General features: G+C 35.6%; 1 protein-coding gene across 1 annotated transcript in view; it reads right to left on the minus strand.

Moving 5' to 3' along the window:
• Nucleotides 1-22,299, minus strand: part of TENM1 (teneurin transmembrane protein 1) — a 790,607-nt gene that overhangs the window by 178,868 nt on the left and 589,440 nt on the right. The gene's annotated exons all lie outside the window — the stretch shown is intronic.

The following is a 22,299-nucleotide window of genomic DNA, read 5'->3' on the forward strand; positions in this document are numbered from 1 at the left end:
TTGACTTTTTGTTGAGACATGCTGAATATTAATAAAGTTATGACAGGAGAGAAGCTAAAATAAAAGTTTGGCAAGCCTTTTTCTTGACTGGATACCCTTTCTGGAGGAGGAGATGGGGGATAAAAGTCTATAGAAAGAATGCAAAAGAAATAATGCAATAGGTTTTGGGTACAACTGGCCATATACCCTTCAAAGAAACAGAGTGTTCTGGATGCCAAGTCATATACCTTTCATAATCCCAAATTCTGAAACTGGTTTTATATAGTTAGAGGTATTGACATGTCATGATATCTGTATTACTCTACATTACCTTTAACAAGGGCCTTTCTGTGTAACAAAGGTTTCTAGTCTACAGATAGCAGTTATTTTTCAGTGGGTGAAAATATTCTTCTGATAAAGCCATGGGTATAGATTTTATTACTATCTAAATCAATTTGTTCACTAATTCAGTCACAAGTATTCTCTGTAGGTCAAGGTATGATAGAAAGAATAGTGGATATGAAATAAGGATTCCTCTGCATAAAAGCTGTGTACCCATAGGAAAACCACTAACATGTTCTCTTTTTTTTATGATAGTCACAGAGAGAGAGAGAGAGAGAGAGAGAGAGAGAGGCAGAGACATAGGCAGAGGGAGAAGCAGGCTCCATGCACCGGGAGCCCAATGTGGGATTCGATCCCGGGTCTCCAGGATCGTGCCCTGGGCCAAAGGCAGGCACCAAACCGCTGCGCCACCCAGGGATCCCACTAACATGTTCTCTTAATCTTTGCTCATGTAACCACACAATGGAAGTAATAATATTTACATCTCAAAGGGTCATTGGACAGATCTGGGATATATTCTAGAGGCAGGGCCAAAAGGAGTTCCTCAAGATGGGATGTGGGGATTGAAGGAAGGAGAAAAATAAAAGTTTTGGCTTAAACAAGTGGGTGGATACTGCTGCCATTAATTAAATAGGAAAGGCTAAGGGAAGAATAAGGGTAGAAGATCAAACATTAACTTTGAGATAAATGTGTAGCTAGCCAAGTGAATTTGAGAGGCCAGGGCTGGAGATATGAAATTGGCAAGCATTAGCACATAAGTGGTATTTAAAGGCATGGGACTAGATGATATCCCTAAGGAGAGAGTATAGACAACTGCTGGAATCAGCCCTGAGGTATCCCATGATTTGAAGGTAAGGTATAAAAAAAGGAACCATGAGGGTGCCTGGCAGCTCAGTCAGGAGAGCAAGGAACTCTTAAACTTGGGGTCATGAGTTCAAGCCTCATGTTCATTGTAGAGATTACTTAAAAAATAAAAAAAAATTTTTTTAATAAAAGGAACCATTAAAAAGAGACTGCGAAGGAGAAGCAGTGAGTGATAGGAGGAAATCCAGGAGATTGTGGTCTAACTAAAGCCAGAAGAAGATGCTTTTTCAAGAAGAAGAAGAGAGTAGCAGTATAATAGTACTGAGAGGTCAAGTGAGATCTGGGCAGAGAAGTGTCCATTGAATTTATCAATATGAAAACTGTTGGTGGCTTTAGGAAGAGCTGTATTGATATGGTAGCAGTTGTAAATTCAGATTTGAATGAGTGGAAGAGTGAATGGAAAAACATGTGTGGGGTCATCAGATTGTAAGAAAAGTACAGAACCCAGAAAATACAAAAAAGGGGGGGCTTTGCCTAGTAAATGGTAGTTCAAGTAGGTTGATCTTGAAACAGCATCTACTCTCTATATCTTGCTTCTGAATCTCTAATTGATAATCTGGATTTATAATGTCAGCTCTTGTAGTGAATCTGAGGTTGTAATTATGCTCCCCTAATGGCTTTCCCCAAGGCTGAACTGAAAGGACCTTTCAAAAATTAGGGAGCTAAACAGGTCAAAACCGATCAAGTCAGAGCTAACAGAAACAATTAGGAAGCAAATTTTTGTGTATATTGCTTTATACAACTATAAACTTTAGGCACCGAAAAAATGTATCATTCTGATAATTTCCTGAAATGTAACAGGACTAGATGAACAGTAACAGCAAAATGGCAGACTAGGCTACCCTTAAACCATCTCAATATAAACCGTAGACATGTTAAATATAATTTAATAATTTTAAAGATTGCATGTCTTGGCTCACAAGAAACAGAATTATCAAATGCCAGAAACAAAGATGATGTTAACAGCCAAAGAAGTAAGCATATAAGTCAACCTCTGGCAGCTTTAAGTGGTTATCGTACCCAGTAATGACTCGGTGGTTGGGTATCTATGTCCACAGAGGAAAAAAGGATGAGATTTTTGGTCCATTAAGATGAGGCGTTGGACTGAAACTCCTGCAGAAAGTAAGGACTCTTGAAGGGATGCAATCTCAGTGAGATAGGGACTAGTAAAACTCTATCCACTAGCCCAGAGAGATGGCAAGGAATCATTAACCATAATAATGATAATAACTATCATTAATAATAATAAATTTGGGAGCTAGAAAACAATATTAAAATAAAATACTATTGAATAATAATACGTGCAGTAGAATGCCCTGAATGAAATATTTCTGAAATTTGTACTATTAAGGAGTTAAGATATTTTGTCAAGTATGCATATAAAATTTAAAAGTGAAATTATTTCTAGTAATTGTGACCTAAGTAATTTTTACTATTCTCTCCTGATGGAAACTGGAAAATCTAGACAAAACATATTTTAAAACTGTTGGACATTGCTGGAGTTCACAAAACAGTTAAGCATTACTGGGCCACATTCCAGGAGTAAAAGAAAAGCCAGAGAGGTGAGTTTGGCATATATGTATGCTTTTCCTCTGGAAGTATCTGTCAGTTCTGGTAGAGTCAGCTGGAAGACTCAGAAGCTGGGTAGAACTTTTGTCACTCTCACAGGTGCAGAAAAAAATATTTGACCACATAATGGCTAAGAAATTTCTAATACTGAAGAAAATATCAAGCCAAATATATGAAGCAAAATTGGAGGAACAAGAAAAGAGAAAAGGACAAATTTACAACATAGTAAGAGACTTTAATGCCCCCTTTCTCATTAACTGATGATAGAACAGACAAGAAATCAGAAAGGATATAAAATATTTGAGTAACATGATTATCAAATTTGATCTTATTGACACATATAGAGCAGTACAATAAATGACTACAAAGTGCACATAATTCTAAAGTGTACATAGAACATTTATAAATATTGACCATATGCTGGGCTATATAAAGCAAGTCTCAGTGTATCTCAAGTATTGAAATTATTTATAGCATGTTGTCTGCCCACTGTGGACTTAAACTTGAAATAAAAAGATAAGCAAAAAGTAACTTTAAAATACACATAAGTTTGGAAATTACAAAATATACCTCTGAAAAAACTATGGAACAAAAAGAAAATCATCATGGAAACTAGAAAATACTTTAAATAAATGAAAATACAATGAACATATCAAAATTTGTATAACTCAATTCATGTATACAGGAAAATTTATAAAGCAGAGAGGAAAATCAGCTGACAACAATGACCCATGCATCCATTCTAAGAAATTAGAAAAGCAAGGTAGACTCAAAGAGGGTAGAAGAAAGAAAATAGTAGTTATTAAAGCTGAAATTAATTAAATAAGAACAAATATGCAATAGAAAGGATCAAGAAAGCCAATGACTGCAATTTTCATAGCCCAATAAAATTGGTCAACTTCTGATGGGAACTGATCAAGAAGAAAATACAGAAGATCCAAATTACCAATACCATGAATGGGAAAGATGACATCACTATTGAGTGTACAGACATAAAACATCATAAAATAACGTTACAAACAACTTTTCGTCAATACTTTTGAAAATTTCAATGAAATGGACAAATTCCTAGTAAACACAATATACAATAATGAACATAGACACACACACAAAAGAAACTGAATAGTTTCTATGAAGAACCTCAATCCACAATGCAAAATGTTCCCACAAAAAAAATCACAGTCTCAGATCAGTACTTGTAAATATACCAAACTTTTAAGGAAGAAAAACTGCCAGTCTTGAACAATCTTTTTCAAAAAAGAGAAAAAGAAGAAACACCACAATGTGAGTTATGAGGCCAGCACAACCTTGATATAAAATTCTGACAAGAATATTTCAAGAAAAAATACAGGTCAATCTCACTTATGAATATGAATGCAAAAATCTTAAACAAAACACTCAACAACAAACCTAGCATTACATAACATGAAACAATATAATGATCAATTTATCCTTACTCTAGGAATACACGATTATGTTAATATCTGAAAATCAATCAATGTAATTCATCAGATATATGAATAAAAGAAAAAAATCATATGACCATCTAAATAGACATATAATAAGTACTTAGTAAAATATTAAATAAACATCGATTCAGGATAAAGGCTTATAGCAAATGAACACTAAGAACTTTAATCTGATAAAGATTAGCTGCAAAAAAACCTACAGCAAACATAATATTTAATAGTGAGACGCTGAAATATTTTTTCTATTATTGAGAACTGAGAAAAGTTGCTTATGATCATCACTTCTATATGCCATAATTTTAGAAGTCCTAGGCAGTGCAATAATATAAGAAAAAGAAAAAATGTATAGAAATTGAAAAGGAAGAAAGAAAGCTATCATTACTCAAAGATAGTATGATTGTACATATACAAACTGGTAAAAGAACCTATATAGAGGGACACCTGGGTGGCTCAGCGGTTGACCATCTGCCTTTGGCCCAGGACGTGATCCCAGGATCCAGGATCGAGTCCCACATAGGGGATCCTTGTGGGGAGCCTCTTTCTCCCTCAGCCTGTGTCTCTGCCTCTCTCTCTCTGTGTCTCTCATGAATAAATAAATAAAACCTTAAAAAAAATCTATATAGATGAATTATTAGAATACACGAATTTAGCAAGTTCTCTAGGCATGAGGCTAACATATAAAAATGTTCTCTTTTTATTGACAACAAACAATGAGAAAAATAAACCATTTATAATAGCATCACAACATCATATACCTAGCAATAAATTGAAAAAAATATTTGCAGAACCTATGATGAAAACTATAAAACTTTATGAAAGAAAATTAGAGAAGGATAAATGGAAAGCTATGGCAAACTCTAACTGAAAAATAAAATTAAAGATGTCAAATTCCCCCAAATTATTCTGTAGATTCAATGTAGCCTCACTCAGTATCTTGTAGCCTCACTCAGCCTCAATGTAGCCTCACTCAGTATCTTGGCAGTTTGTGTATGTGTGTATTTTTGTACATGTAGACACATGTGTTACATGTGTGTAAATATTGACCAGCTAAAGGAAGAAGCAGAATAAGGTGAGATGTACTCTAGCTAATAGCAAGACTTAGTGTAAAGTTATGCTAATATAGACAGTGGGTATTGACACAATGGCAAATAGACCAATCAGATTGAATAAAGTCTTAAAACATACAAGGATACTTGATTTACAGTTAAGATGTCTCTGCAGGCAACTGTCAAATGACTGCTGTTTTAAGTTAAATCTCTCTGGGAAACTGAATATCCACTAGGAAAAAAAACCCTCACTCCATATACAAAATCAATTCCAGATAGAATTTAGTAAACGTAAATTATCAAAACTTCTAGAACACAATGTAAGAAAACAATTTTATGATCTAGGGTAAAAAAATTCTCTTAAACAGTACCCAAAAATGCTAACCATAAGGGCAAAAAATAATAAATTGGGCTGTATCAAAATTAAAAATTTGTATTCAAAAGACAAAGAGAAAACATGCTATAAGTGGTAGAATATATTCATAGAACATAAAACTGAAAAAGAGCTTGTGTCCAGAATATACAAAGAGCGTCTTAAAATCAATAATAACAAGGCACATAACTCAACAGGAGAATAGGCAAGAGATCTTGGGATATCCGAGTGGCTCAGTCAGTTAGCATCTGACTCTTGGTTTTGGCTCAAGTTTTGATCTATCTCAGGGTCATGAGTTTGAGCCCTATATTGGGCTCTGTGCTCAGCGTGAAGTCTGCTTGCAATTCACTGCCTCTCCATCTTCCTCTGCCCCCCCCATGTGCTTTCTTTCTCAAATAAATAAATAAAATCTTAAGAAAAAAATGGGCAAGAGATCTGAAGAAGTCGTTTATAAGAGGATATCCAAGTCTACAAAAGCATATGGAAATATGCTCAGCATCATCACTTATCAGGGAGATACAAAATAACATAACAATGAAATACCACTGCACACCCACAGAGATGGTTAAAATCTATAGGATTGACAGTGAGAAGTGTTGGTGTCAGTGTGAAGTAATAAAAAGTTTCATGTATTACAGGTGATTGTGTAAATTGGTACGACCACTTTGGGAAACTCTTTGACATTATCTGCTAAAGTTTGATATATGTATATCATGTGGCTTAGCAATTCCACTTCTTACTATTTACTCAACAGAAGTATGAGCAAACAAATATTCACTGAAATATATGTATAAAAGTGTTCATAGGATTATATGTGTTGGCAAGAAATGGAAATGCTTTAAATATCCATCAACAGTAGAAGATATAATTGTGGTAATTTTGCAAAAAAGTAATAACATCACAATGAAAATGGGTGATCTACAGCTACGTACCATAAGATAGATGAATCCCACCAAAACTAATTTTGAGTGAAATAAATGAAATGCAACATCATATATGCTGTAAGATTCCATTAATAAAATTTTTGGAAAGCAGGCAAATATTAGAAGTCAGAGCAGTTATGCCGGGGAGGAAGGATGAAGGAGGTAATAATTGGCGGGGGGGACACAAAGGAGGCTTCTAGGGACAGTATCCTATAGTTTGACTTGGGTGGCAGTTAGCAAGTGTTTCATACTCAGATAATTCAGTAGGCTGTATACTTATGACCTTTGTACTTTTCTGTATATGTGTTACATTTTAATAAAATGTTAAGAAATTAATTGTAATGACCAAAAGAACAGAAACATACAGAAATTTACAACTTTCAAGGTGGAAAAAGAATGAAGATAACTCAAAGAAAAAGCCAAAAAGGGAAAAGACAAAGAAAAATAAATATTATAAGTAGGAGACACAAAAGAAGATTCTGAGCTATAAATCCAAACATGTCAGTAATCCCAGTAAATAAAAACAAACTGAACTTGAAATTTAAAAGAGAGACTTTGGAACTGAGTGGAAAAGGAAAGCTAGTTATGTTCTTTCTATTAAAAAGATATGTGCTGAAACATACTAACACAAATTTAGTAATAATAGGAAAAAGGCATTCTAGAAAGGTACCATCCAAGAGCAACTTAGTGTAGCTATAACATTATCAGACAAAATGGATTTCAAGATATAAAGCATTATTATGGATAAAGAGAGTCATCATGTAATAATAAAAGGAATAATTCATCAGGGAGATGTAACAATCCAGACTGAATAAGAAAATATAGCTTCTAGATATATTAAAGCAAAAACTGATAGACTGATAATAAGACAAATCGAAAATGTCACAATCAGTAATAAGAAGATAAAAAATTAGTGAGGAGGTAGAATGTTTGAATAGTACAATGAACAACTTTAATATACTGGACATATATGGAACCCAAAGCTATGACTATATGATACATATTCTTTTCAAGCACATAGAGAATACCTACAAAAACTGAAAAACAGTAGTTCACAAGGCAAAGCTCAATAAATGGCAAAGATTTTACATCATACGATCTTTCAACAAAATGCACTAAAGATAGAAATCGATAAACAAAAAGCAAAAAAAAAAAAACCACAGAAAAGTGTTAAGAACACACTTTAAAATAATTCATGAATTACATAAAAATTATTTTGGAAATTAGGAACTGAATAACAATGAAAATACTATTTATAAAAATTTGTGGGATACAGTTTAGACAGTTACCCAAAGGAAATTTACAGCCCTACATACATTTAACAGAAAAGAACAATCGAAAATTAATGAACAAAGTGTCTAACTCAAAAAGTAAGAAAAAAGACTGCACATAAGTAGAAAGAAGGAAACAAAAAAAGGTAAGAGCAGAAGTTAATGAAACAAGAAACAAACAATAGAGAAGATCAACAAACCCCAAATCTGTTCCTTTTGATGTGAATAATTAAATAGAGAACCCTCTGGCAACAGAGAGCAAGGAAAATAAGAAAAGAAATGATACAAATAAACGTTAAAGACTAAAATATAAAAGTAAAGGAGAGTGCTATGAACAACCTTATGCCAGTAAGTTTGAAATCTTAGATGAAGTACACATTTTTCAAGGAAACAAAATGGACTAGAGAAGAAATACAAAGCCTGAAAACACATTAAAGACATTGAAAATGGCCTACATGGTTTTGTATGTGTATTTTGCTAAACTCCAAGGAACAAATAATCTATAAGCTATACCAGAGAATAGGAAAAGAGAGAAGTCTTCCTGAATGATTTTGTGAGACTATTATAATCTAGTTCCAAAATGGGGTAAGAAAGGAAGGGACTTTTCTACAGGCCAATCTCACTTTTTGGCTGCACAAATCCCCAATAAAACATCTGGAAATCAAACCAGCACATATACATAGATACACACAAATATAGAAATTACAACCGGAGCACCTGAGTGGCTCAGTTGGTTAAGCCTATGACTTTGGCTCTCATGTCATGACCTCAGGGTCCTAGATCCAGCCCTGAGTCAGGCTTTATGCACAGCGGGGAGTCTGCTTCTCCCTCTCCTTCTCCCACTGCCCCTCCCCCACTCATGTGCATGAGTGCTTTCTCACTCTCAAATAAATAAATAAATCCTTTTAAAAACTCCAGGAATTACAACCAGGTAGGCATGAATGCTAGAATGGTTTAGCTTTTGAAAATGTAGTCCTGTAATTCATCATTGAATTAATCCATTTCACTTTAAGTTCATTTCATAATGGATTATCTTAAATAAAATTATCTTATCTGAAATACAGAAAGAGCATTATATAAAATTTGGTCCCTATTTATGATAGGATCTCTCAGCAAAACAGGATTAGAAGGGGACTTACTGAATATTATAAAAGTGATTTACCACAATCCCAAAGTAAGGATCACACTTAGTAAAAATAGAGACATTCCTCTTAAAGTCAAAAGTAGTACAATTAACCATTGCTTCTAATTCAATGTTGTACTAGAGATGTTGGCTAGCATGATAAGACAACCAAAACTATATAATGTGTAATACCTGAAAAGGAAGAGGCAAAATGGAATGTATAGGTAAACTAAGAAAATTAGAAGAGGATAGCAATGTTGTTGGATACAAGATCAACAGAAAAAAAAAGATCAACATCATGTCTATACATAGAAGCCAAATTAAAATATGTACTTAAAAAATCTCACAATAATAAATCTAGCAAAAAAAAGTTCAACATTATTTTATATAAGATTTTTAGAACTTTTCTAGCAGCTTGGGAAGATGGCAGAGTATGAGGACCCTGAGCACATCCTGTCCCATGTTTACAACTGGATATCATCCACATCCAAGTCAATAAACCAGAGAGTGATTCAAAGACCGGCAGAACAAATTAAATATTGAGAAGAAGCTGCATCTGAAAGGTTAGGAAGGTCAGAAGGTGGAAGGGAGGCTGCTTGCAGGAGGGATGGAGCTGCTTGGAGGGGAAAGGGCAGAGAAACAGGCCCTTACACCAGGGATTTCACATGAGGAAGACTAATCCCTGTAACATTTGGCTTAGAAAACCAGAGGGGCTGAATTCTGTGTGTTTGTATGACCAGTGGGACTTGGGAGCCTGGAGTTTTAAGTCAGGTGAGCTGTGAGGGCAGGCGATGGTTGGGTCACTGCCCTTAAAGAGACAGCAGCCTGTGCAGAGGTAACATAAAAATGGCAGTTTACACAATGCCAGAGGCAAATGGGAGACAGATTTGTTCATACTGAGTTTTGAGGTACTGGGGGGACTTCTGTGAAAATGAGGGAGCTGGCAGGTGCTATTTTTCTCTCCCATACCCCAGTATAAACACAGAGCCCCCTGTGGAAGGTGGGGTGGCACAGACACTTGAAGCATTGGCTCAGGGCTCAGGGCAAATTTCATTACAGCTGAGTGAGCACCCAGCACAGCTGCAGGGCAGCACCCAGCCACACATGCCCAGGTACCCATGTACACCACACCCACACACCAGGTGCACAGCTGCTGCCTCACACCATGCTCAGCCACTACATGGTGCCCCCTGTTGCCCTGGCGCAGGCCCCTCAGCCACTGCAGCATTTTAGAGGATCTGGCATAGTACTAGTGGCCCAGTGCAAATTTTGATAACACTGCCAACCTGCTCCCAAGTTCCCCAATGGGCACCCTCCCTCAGAGCTGGTCTGCCTGGGTCACACTAACACCACAGAGAGTAAGCACAGCCCACAACAGGCAGAATCAGGGCAGATGACTGCACTGAAAGGAAAAGTGACTCCGGCACAGCAGCAAAGCCTAAGCAACACATAGGACATTCTCCTGAAGTGCCAGGTTCTGGTGAATAGGGGAATTGCATAGCAGGGCACTCCAGGACCTCCTCTTCATAAAGTCACTGCTTTCGGGAGCAGAAGACATAGCTGACTTTCATAAAACACACAAATGGACACAGAGAGGCAGACAAAATGATGAGACAGAGAAATTTATTCCAAATGAAAGAAAAGGACAGGTCATGGCCAGAGAGTTAGTGAAACGGATACAAGTCACATGCCTGATAGAGAGGATTGAAAGCAATGATCATAAAGATACTCACTAAACTTGAGAAAGGAGGAAGGCATGAGTGAGACCTTTAATACATAGGAGAAACTCAATAAACAAATTGAGAAACACATCTGATAGAATGTAGCAGAGTGGAAGAAACAGATGAATGAATTAGTGACCTAGAAGACAGAGTAATGGAAAGTAATCAAGCTTAACAAAAGAGAGAAAAAAGAATTACATAAAATGAGAATAGATTTGGGGAGCTCAGTGATTCCAACAAACATAATAACATTCTTATAATAGGAGTCCTAGAAGAAGAAGAAGAGAGAAAAGGGGGTAGGAAATTTATTTGAAGAAATAATAGCTGAAAACTTCCCCAATCTGAGGAAGAAACCAGATATCCAGATCCAGGGAGCAGAGAGAACTCCTGTCAAAATCAATAAAAGCAGACCCACATCAAGGCATATTATAATTAAATTTGAAAAATATAGCGAGAAAGAAAAAAATCTTAAAAACACCAAGACAAAAGAAGTAACTCAAAGGAAAGTCCATAAGGCTAGCAGGAGATTTCTCAACAGATATTTGGGAAGCCAGAAGGGAGGGGCGTGATATATTCAACATGCTCAATGGGAAACATCTGCAGCAAAGAATATTCTATGCAGCAAGGCTATAATTCAGAATAGATGGAGAGATAGTTTCTCAGACAAAAACTAAAGGAGTTCATGAACACTAAATCAGCACTGAAAGAAACATTAAAGGGGACTCTTTGAGTGGAGGAGAGACCAAAAGTGACAGTATAAAGGTAGGCAACACAAAATCAGTAAAAATGAATATTTCTGTAAAAATCAGTCAAGGAACTCACAAAAAAGGATATCAAATATAACATATACCTAAGACATAGGGAGGAAAGGAGAAAAGACTGGGTTCAACCTTAAATGACCATCAACTTAATACAGACTATTGGGTTCAACCTTAAATGACCATCAACTTAATACAGACTATTGGGTTCAACCTTAAATGACCATCAGACTGTTTTATGCAGAAGAGGTTATATACAAACCTAATGGTAACCATATATCAGATACCACTAATAAACATGCAAAGAAGGAGAAATAAATCCAAATATATTACTAAAGAAAACCAGCAAAACATGAGAGAAAGCCTGGAAAGGATCAGAGAAAATCTTCAGAAACAACCACAAGTAATAAAATGGTAATAAATACATATCAATAATTATTTTGAATGTAAATGGACTAAACCCTCCAATTAAAACACACAGGGTGATTGAATGGATAAAAAAGACCCATCTGTATGTTTCCTACAAGACACTCATTTTAGACATAAAGACACCTGCAGATTAAAAGTGTGGAGATGGAGAAACATTTATCACACAAATGGATGTCAAAAGAAAACTGGAGTATCAACACTTATATTAGACAAAATAGACTTTAGAACAATGACTGTAACAAGTGTCAAAGAAGGACACTATAATAAGAAAGGGGATAATCCAAAAAGAAGATACAACAATTGTAAAAGTATATGCACCCAAGATGGGAGCACCCAAATATATAAACATTTAATAACAAACATAAAGGAACTGATAATTATAATACTAGGGGACTTTAACACCCCACCTACATTAATGGACAGACCATCTAAGCAGAAAATCAACAAGAAAACAACAGCTTTGAATGACAGGAACAGAGACACTTTATTCAGAACATTCCATCCTCAAACAGCAGAATACACGTTCTTTTCAAGTGCACATGGAACAGTCTCCAGAATAGATCACATATTAGCCCACAAATCCAGCCTGAACAAATCCATGAATATTGAAGTCATATATCATGCATCTTTTCTGACTGCAATGCTATGAAACTAGAAGTCAAGCACATACACACACACACACACACACACACACACACACACACACAATCTGGAAAGACCACAAGTACATGGAGGTTAAATAACATGCTACTAAACAATGAATGGGTCAACCAGGAAATAAAAGAAGAAATAAAAAAGTACATGGAAACTAATGAAATTGAACACATAACTGTCCAAAACCTCTGGGAGGCAGCAAAAGTGGTTCTAAAAGGAAGTTTATAGCAATATAGTCTATCTCAAGAAGCAAAAAAAAAAATCGCAAATACACAACCTTACACCTAAAGGAGGTAGGAAAAGAACAATAAACAAAACCCAAAACCAGCAGAAGGAGGGAAATAAATAAAGATTAGAGCAGAAATAAATGATATAGAAACGAAAAAAAAAAACCCAATAGAACAGATCTATGAAAGCAGGAGCTGTTCTTTGAAAAAGCTAATAAAATTGATAAACCCTAGCCAGACTTACCAAGAAAAAAAGAGAAAGGACTCAAATAAATAAAATCACAAATGAGAAAGGAGAAATAACAACCAACATCACAGAAATACAATTATAAGAAAATATTATGAAAAACTGTATGTTGATTAGACAACCTAGAAGAAATGGATAAACTCTCTAGGCATATATGAATTACCAAAACTGAGTCAGGAAGAAATAAAAAATTTGAACACACTGATAACAAGCAAAGAAATTGTATCAATAATCAAAAAACAAAAGTCCAGGGCCAGATGGCTTCACAGGTGAATTCTACCAAACATTTAAAGAAGAGTTAACACCTATTCTTCTCAAATTGTTCCAAAAAATAGAATAGGAAAGAAAATTTCCAAATTCACTCTATGAAGCCAGCATTACCCTGATGCCAAAACCAGATAAAAACCTCACAAAAAAGAGAACTACGGGCCAATAACCATGATAAACATAGATGCAAAAATCCTTAACAAAATATTAACAAGCCAAATTCAACAATACATTAAAAAAATCACTCACCATTATCAAGTGGGTTTTTTTTTTAAAGATTTCATTTATTTATTCATGAGAGACACAGAGAGAGAGGCAGAGACATAGGCAGAGGGAGAGGCAGGCTCCCTGTGGGGAGCCTGATGCAGGACTTGATCCCAGAACCCCGGGATCACGACCTGAGCCAAAGGCAGGTGCTCAACCATTGAGCCACCCGGGTGCCCTTCAATTGAGATTTATTCCTGGGTTGCAAGGGTAGTTCAATATTCACAAATCAATATATGTGATACACCACATCAATAACAGAAAGGATAAGAACCATATGATCATTTCAATAGATGCTGAAAAAGCATTCAGTAAAGTACAATATCCATTCATTATAAAAACTCGCAAGAAAGTAAGTTTCAAGGAAACATACCTCAACATAATAAATACCATATATGGAAAAGCCCAGAGCTAACATCATTCTCAATGGGGAAAAACAGAGTTTTTTTCCTTAAGGTCAGGAACAAGACTGGGATGTCCACTCTCACCACTGTTAGTTAACAAATTACTGGAAGTCCTAGCCACAGCAGACAACAAAAAGAAATAAAAGCTCCCAAATTGGCAAGAAAGAAATAAAATTTTCACTCTTTGCAGAATAACATGATACTCTATATAAGAAAACCCAAAAGACTACCAAAAAATTGCTAGAACTGATACATGAATTCAGCAAAGTTTCAGGATAGAAAATCACTGTACAGAAATCTGTTGCACTCTTGAAATCAGATGTATTACCTCACACCTGTCAGACTAGCTAAAATCAACAACACAAGAAACAACAGATGTTGGCAAAGATGTGGAGAAAAGGGAACCCTCTTGCACTGTTGGTGGGAATGCAAACTGGTTTGCAGCTACTGTGGAAAACAGTATGGAAGTTCCTCAAAAAGTTAAAAATAGAACTAGCCTGCTATCCAGCAATCATACCACTGCATATTTACCCAAAGAATACAAAAACATTAATTCAAAGGGATACATGGAAGCCTGTGTTTATAATAGCAGTATTTACAATAGCTAAGATATAGAAGCAGCCCACGTGACCACTGATTGCTGAATGGATAAAGATGTGGTATATATACCACATCTATCTATCTATTATCTATCTATCTATCTATCTATCTATCTATCTATCTATCTATCATCTATCTATCTCTATTCCATTATATCTATTCCATTATATATATATAATGGAATATTATTTAGCTATGAAAAAGAATGAAACCTTGCCATTTGCAATGACATGGATGGAGCTAGAGAGTATAATGCTAAGCAAAATGAGTCAGAGAGAGAAAAATACCATATGATTTCACTCATATTTGGAATTTAAGAAACAAAACAAATGAGCAAAGGGAAAAAAAGAGAGAGACAAATTAAGAAATAGACTCTTAGCTATAGAGAACAAACTGATGGTTACCAGAGAGATGGGGGTGGGGGATGGGAGAAATAGGTGATGGGGATTAAGGAGTGTATTTGTGATGAACACTAGGTGATATATGGAATTGTTGACTATATTGTACCCCTGAAACTAACACAACACTGTATGTTAACTAACTGAACATGAAAATAAAAACTGAAAAAAATAAAACAAAATACAAAAGAAAATGTTAAACTTTTTGAACTGAAGAAGATACACAAAGACTCAATCAATGGAGAGATATACTGTGTTCATGGCCCACAAGCCTCAATATCATCAGGATGCCAATTTTCCTCTATCAGTTCTATAAGTTCAATGTAATTCCAGTCAATATCCCAACAACATTTTTCATAGAGTTTGAAAACCTTATCCCAAAATCTATATGGAACAGAAAAGACTAAGACTCCCAAGAACATTTTGAAGAAGCATATTCATTGATGTGTGTGTCCTAACCTAAATGTGCATCAATAGGAAAATGGATATATAAGTTTTGTTGCATTCATACAGTATAAAAAACACAGAGGCTAATTTGAATGAAGTAGAAGTACATGCCTTAATATGGATAAACCTTTAAACATAATGATGAAGGAAGAAAACGAGCTATTCATACGAAATGTAAGCACATGGAGAAAAAATATTTTCTAGGTATGCATGTATTTATAAAAGCTTACAAATATGTACAAGGATGATGAAATTTAGGATTGCCGTTTCCCCTGCAGGGAAGGGAGAGGAATGGGACCACCACAGGACACACAGGGACTTCACTAGTATTTGTTAATTTTTATTTATTTATTTTTTTAGTATTTGTTAATTTTTAAAGCTAAGTTGTGAGTTCATTATGTTATTTATACCCCTGAAATATTTAATAATGATTTACAAAAGAATATAAAGAATCAGTGAGAAACAACTTTCTTTAGGGACTGCTCTATTGAATAAGTAAGTGGAGCTATGACTTATCCTAACTCTTGCACTCCTCAACACAAAACCCTTCATGGATATAAGCCACAACCACTAACTTGATTTATAGTTTCAGCACCTCAAGTATCCAGGTGGGAAGCAATATCCTCATGAGTGCAGGAATACTCTAAGAAATAAATTACTACAAATGGAGAAGCAGATCTTAAACAATAAGCATTCCTCATTTTGAACTACATCAACATCCCTGCAATTGCATCCAGTTCCAAATGGAGTTTCTGGACCGATTCTAAGATGTTTTTCCATCCCAATCTTTTTATAATCAGCAGTGGGGTAGGCATGGGGCAAGGACTAACAGAAAATAGATGCTGGCAATTGTATAATTTATAAACATGATAGAAATAATATTTGTTCTAATATATTTGTCTCATGAGTAGTTCTATTCTATGTGTAATATTTTCTATCTGGTTGAAAATACATTAACATTACAGGCTACAAAATATGACAAAAGAATGCTAAAATATAAACATTCTTCTGTGCAAATGTATTGGAAAAGAACATGAAAAATACAGGCAGACACTTTAAAGTTCTATTGAGACATTTCATTTTTAATAAGTTTCTTTATGCATGTCGACAATGAACAACACTTGTATAAATTGAACTAGGATACAACTGGAACACTTCTTTGTTGCATGCTGACAAAGAACAATTTGATTAAACAGTAAATCCTTCACAGCTTCCCTCAGAACCATTTCTCTGAGATTTACTTTTTAGACAAAAGTTCCCAGTAAATTCTGTGTTACTCTTAGAACTTGGCTGTGCCCAATATTAGACAATGTTAATACTGGTCACCCCAAAATATTAAATCTGGGCATCTATACGTGCCAATATATATATTTTATGCACTTCTGTAATATTTTCAATAATACTATGTGACATTTAAACAAGGAGAGGACACTTTTAATGTAAAAATTCTTAAAAATTAAGAAATTATTATGTGTCTACTTGTTCAGCATCAAGTAGAATCAGTTAAAGATCAAAGGAAATCAGACTGGGACCATAAGGAAAATCAAGAATTGGGAATGAATGATCCTGAATGGAAACTTTTCTTTTGTTAGATTACAACACAATGTTTTTTGGGGGAGAAATTATGAGGATTTTCTCACTGTCTTGTGTGATTAACGTGGGAAATAAGACTAAGGGAAAAAAAGTAAGTTGATTTGGGATGTGTGGGCAGTGTGAACTCACACAGCCTGAGGGCTGAAAAGTTTTTACAGTGTATACCAAGTTCCTCACTAAAATCAAGCAGTGAATCAATCACAAATAAGAAGTATTATTCAGAAGAAAAGTTTGTGTACTTGGTTTCATTTTCTCAAATACTGGAATCATTTTTATTTTACTGCTTTCAGCTCCTTTCATTCCTCAGTGGTAGACATTCTAGCTGAGAGTGGGACTACTATAAGTATTAATAGAACACATGCTCATGAATGCAGGCATGCACATACACATGCACACACATTTTTTTGGTCTCTATTTCTCTGAAAAGCAATTGGAAAAATGTTTGTTAATAATGCATTTATTTTACTGCTTAGAGCTAACTTCAATGATGATTTTTTTAAAGTTTTTTTTAAATTTTTATTTATTTATGATAGTCACACAGAGAGAGAGAGAGAGAGAGAGAGAGCGGCAGAGACATAGGCAGAGGGAGAAGCAGGCTCCATGCACCAGGAGCCTGACGTGGGATTCGATCCCGGGTCTCCAGGATCACGCCCTGGGCCAAAGGCAGGCACTAAACTGCTGCGCCACCCAGGGATCCCCACGTCCATATGATCTTGACAAGTACCTAGCTATGACAAAGACTTGGTGTCATCTTGGGCTATAGATTACATTTTGGGGGGTATTTTATTTGTTATATAATAGGGAATGCTTCTTTAGGTATAGAAACCCTAGGACACACGCATTACCCTTGTCCCTCCACCCCAGCATTACAATGGGTTTCAATATATGTTAGTAATCTTAACACTATCTTACATTTGAACAAGAATCTGATTGAAGAGATTACAAAATGTCAGCTAGTGCCTTCTGTACAAATAACAATATACAAGCAGCGGTAACAACAACAGCAACAACAACAACAAAAACAACACCACACTCCAGCCTATAAAAATCTTGAGATGATTCTCAAATTCTTGATGGATAAGAATACGAATGTGAAAGAATCTAGTATTCAAAGATCAAGAGTAGAATTACTTTCAGCTTAATGTTTCATAGATTATGGTTATCACATGACTTTGGATTTCCTTTATAAAATGGTGAACTGTTCTTTGGTAAATCTGAAAAACCCGGTAAGACAGAAAGAAATCATGCCTGGCTTACAACTTTTGAATTCAATAAAACCGCTGGCCTTTTTTTCAATATCTAGATTCTTTCCTTTGGAATAAATCCTGTTTCCTTTTTGGTCAAATAAAATATTCTCCCATATGTCTAGAGGTCATATTTTGCCTATCTCAGTGATCAGAGGCTGGAATAACTGAGGCTGGGGTGAACCTCTGAAATTCATGGCTATGGGATGCAAGGGATGCAAGATTGTGTGCCAATCTTTTGATTATGAACACAACGCACTCGCCCATTCTATAGTAATCCCCTACTGCCAAAGAATGTTGAAATCTGGATACTTGTCTCACAATTACTTTTCACTTGACCCAATAGGTATTAGATTGTCAGGGTAAACCATTACCCTTAAGACAAAATAAGAACTTCGGGAACCCCCAACCTATCAGTAGTAGTGGGCCATGTGCTCTGGACTAAGTGTTCAGCTGAGGAAAATTTGTGTGGTCTATCCACAGCTTTTTACCAAGATATTCTTAACATCTTTGCTACCTATTTGCAGTCTGTGACCATCTAAAAGGTCAGGCCTAACTGGCTTATCAGGGTATCAAACACATTATCACTGGCCTCAATAAAATAGTATTCTCACAAAACAATATACAACTACTATTGTGATAATTATGCTACATCCTGGCTCAGAGTGGCTACTTAAGAAGTAGTTATTAGAAAGTCAGAAAGCTATTCTTTATAAAGTTTTGCACTCTTTTTGGCATGATTTGACATAATGTTAAGATTTCAATAGGGAGAATTTTCTCCCCCTTCTCTGACTGGTATTAGACCTGTTTTCCCTTCTTGAAAAAATTTTGGCATCACCTCTTTTGTCCTCCAAATGACTGTCATTAATCCCTTTGATGTACATCTAAAATTCCTGCATGGTGTTTTGCTAAGGCAGTAAGCCTCCCAATTTAACACAGAAAGGTCCGTGTCCCCTGAAGCTCTGTCAATAATGGACTGAGGGATCTTCAGAGACACACTCAAGTTCCCAAACACACCTGAAAGTATATTTCAATGGTGAAGCCAAAGCTGTCTGGTGGAAGGACACTTCATGCAGACTGACAAATTTATTCTGAATTTGAAAGGGCTTAGAGAGTTGGGTTTTCCCCCATTTCAACACGCTTGTGAAGGGCTCCCTAGCTTTACAAAATGAAGTCTAATTGCAGTCCTCCAGAGAGACAGTGCTAGCAGTCATAAGGCCACCTGTGCAACTGTTGTAAGCTCCTGCATCATAAATGCAAGAGTGTTCAAGGTATTACAGAGGCATGGAAAGCAGCTTTCTGTCAAAGACCCAGGGAAGGGCAGCATACATATTTACAAAGCTGCCATCATTGCCCAGCAGACCATGCACCTACAGTTTATTTTTACCCCTATAAATAAATATGACAAGGAGAAAAGAAATGTAAAGAATCCAGAGTCAACAAAATCCTCCGCATGAAGAAAACAAAGGCATATAAATGTCCTTATACATCATTTGAATACACAGCTCAGTGCCACTTAATACATTCAGTTTTTTTAACTTATAATTTTATTCTATGGCAATCACTAAAATGTTTAAAAGGCTCTATGGTGATTAGTGTCATTTGAACTTTGAGGGAAATATTTTATATGTGTCGTAAGAGCCGTATCCATTCTTCTAAGGATTAGTAATGGAATAAAGAAGTTGATTTCATGTCTATCCTTGTCCCAACAAAACCAATATTCCAGTGACATTACACTATACTGCAAGAAAGCTATGAGTAGGTAGTATATTAACTTAGCTGTATTTAGACAAAGTTACAGTCCTTGACTTTCAATTTCACAAATAGCATGCTACATAGTTCTACCTGGCTAGTCCACCAGCACCCTAAAATCAGTATGTGTATAACATATCTTTTAATTTCTGCTCATAATCCAATTTCTTACCCTGATTTTGCTATTTTTGTCAATACCATGATAATGTTCCTGGTTTCCAAAACTAGGAACCTTCGCATTATGTTTTCATCTTCTTTTTGCCTCATGCTCTAGTCAGGTCTTTCTTCTGTTTTCAATTCCACTTCTACTTCTCTCTCTCCAGAGCCAATATAGCATGGTAGTTAGGAGTCTGGACTCTGAAGCCTGATTTCTTGGGCTGGAATACTAATTAGCTCAGTCATGTGGTCATGGGCAAGTCACTAAATCTTTCTGTGCTTTAGTTTCCCATCTAGAAAATGGGGTTGTAAGATTCAAGTGAGTCAATATGTGCAAAGTGCTTACAACAGTGCTGGGTATATAATAAGTGCTATGTAAGTATTAGCTAATATGATTATGTCTGTTTCCAATACACATATCAGGGCCTTTATCATCTTGTGTCTTGAGTCTCACTGAAGTCTTGCTATTGGTTTCTCAAATGCTCTGTTCTCTCTTTAAACATCCCACAACCAACTATAAGCTAGAATACTAGAATCTCAAGAATTGGGAGAGGTGTAAAATTCATTCGGTTCAACCCCTCTCTTTGATATACAAGCATCCTACTTTTTTGATATTTTCCTTAAAGTTTAGCTATTGCAAAAAAAAAAAAAAGTTTAGCTATTGCTTCACAAAACCAATTCCAAGTCTATTTTTACTTTGCCATATTAGAAAGTAATTTGTCCATGTGAACTGAGATCTGCTGTCTTCCTCTTTCACCAATTTATTTTATTTCTGTCCTTTTGATCTACCAAAAATTGACATGTTCTCTCTTCCACTGGCCAGTCTCTTGGATAATCAATAATAGCTATTTAATCTCAAAGTTGTTCCTCTTCTAACCATCACTGAGTCTTTCAAGAATTCATCATATTACATATTACAAGCCATTCCATGGTTTGTTTACCCTTAACATCTTGGTTTCTCTTCGTTGGACAAAGCACAGCTCTGGTCACACACTGTATGTAAAAATATTTCAGAGTTTCTCAAAGCACACTAATGTCCAAAATCTTTAGCTTAGAAATCTAAACTCTTCTCAACCAAACCACGATTGTTACATTTCTTACTTTAGCTTTCATTATTTCACTATTTGCATCCTTTGCTACAGACAAATTTGACTACTAGCCATGTCCTGAATTCCCTTCTTTTTCATGCATCTGGAGCTACATCATATGTTTCTGTTCTTCTTCAACGCCTTTCACACAGCCTATCTCTATCTTCCCAAATGATCCTTCAGCTTGCAGCTTGAATGACACTTTTGTTAGGTAACAGTCCATGTTCCATGATGCTCCAAGGCTGGAATGGTATTACCTTCTTTTGTTCTCTTACAGAAATTTGTTTACATACCTCTTAAAGCTGTTACTGCATATAATCTGTTACTGTAGCTTTTTATACATATGTATTATTCTCTCTATCATAGTATAAGGTGATGAAGGCAGTAGCAGGGTCTCAATCTTTTTTCTTTCTTTCTTTTTATTATTTTTTTTAATTTATTTTTTATTGGTGTTCAATTTACTAACATACAGAATAACCCCCAGTGCCCGTCACCCATTCACTCCCACCCCCCGCCCTCCTCCCCTTCTACCACCCCTAGTTCGTTTCCCAGAGTTAGCAGTCTTTACGTTCTGTCTCCCTTTCTGATATTTCCCACACATTTCTTCTCCCCTTCCCTTATATTCCCTTTCACTATTATTTATATTCCCCAAATGAATGAGAACATATAATGTTTGTCCTTCTCCGACTGGCTTACTTCACTCAGCATAATACCCTCCAGTTCCATCCACGTTGAAGCAAATGGTGGGTATTTGTCATCAATCTTTTTTCTTATACATCCCGACACATGATAAGCACTCAGTAAATACATGTGAAATTATTTCATTAATTCATTTAGCAAACATTTAAGTACCCCATATAGTTCAGGGCATAATAAGACCTTAATGAATGTTGAATAAATAAATAACTGATCAACATAAAAGCATCTAACTGAAATTTTCAGGCTGGGTCACTAGAAAAACACTGGCACTATTGAGGAGGTCTGGAAAAAGCAGTGATTGATTGGGATGAGAGTTGTGTTTGGTGTTGGATGTGCTGAATCTAAAATGCTGGCAAAAGATGCAGGATGATAGATATTTACTAAGCTACACA

The sequence above is a fragment of the Canis lupus genome, chromosome X (assembly GCF_011100685.1).
Source record: "Canis lupus familiaris isolate Mischka breed German Shepherd chromosome X, alternate assembly UU_Cfam_GSD_1.0, whole genome shotgun sequence".
NCBI lineage: Eukaryota > Metazoa > Chordata > Mammalia > Carnivora > Canidae > Canis > Canis lupus.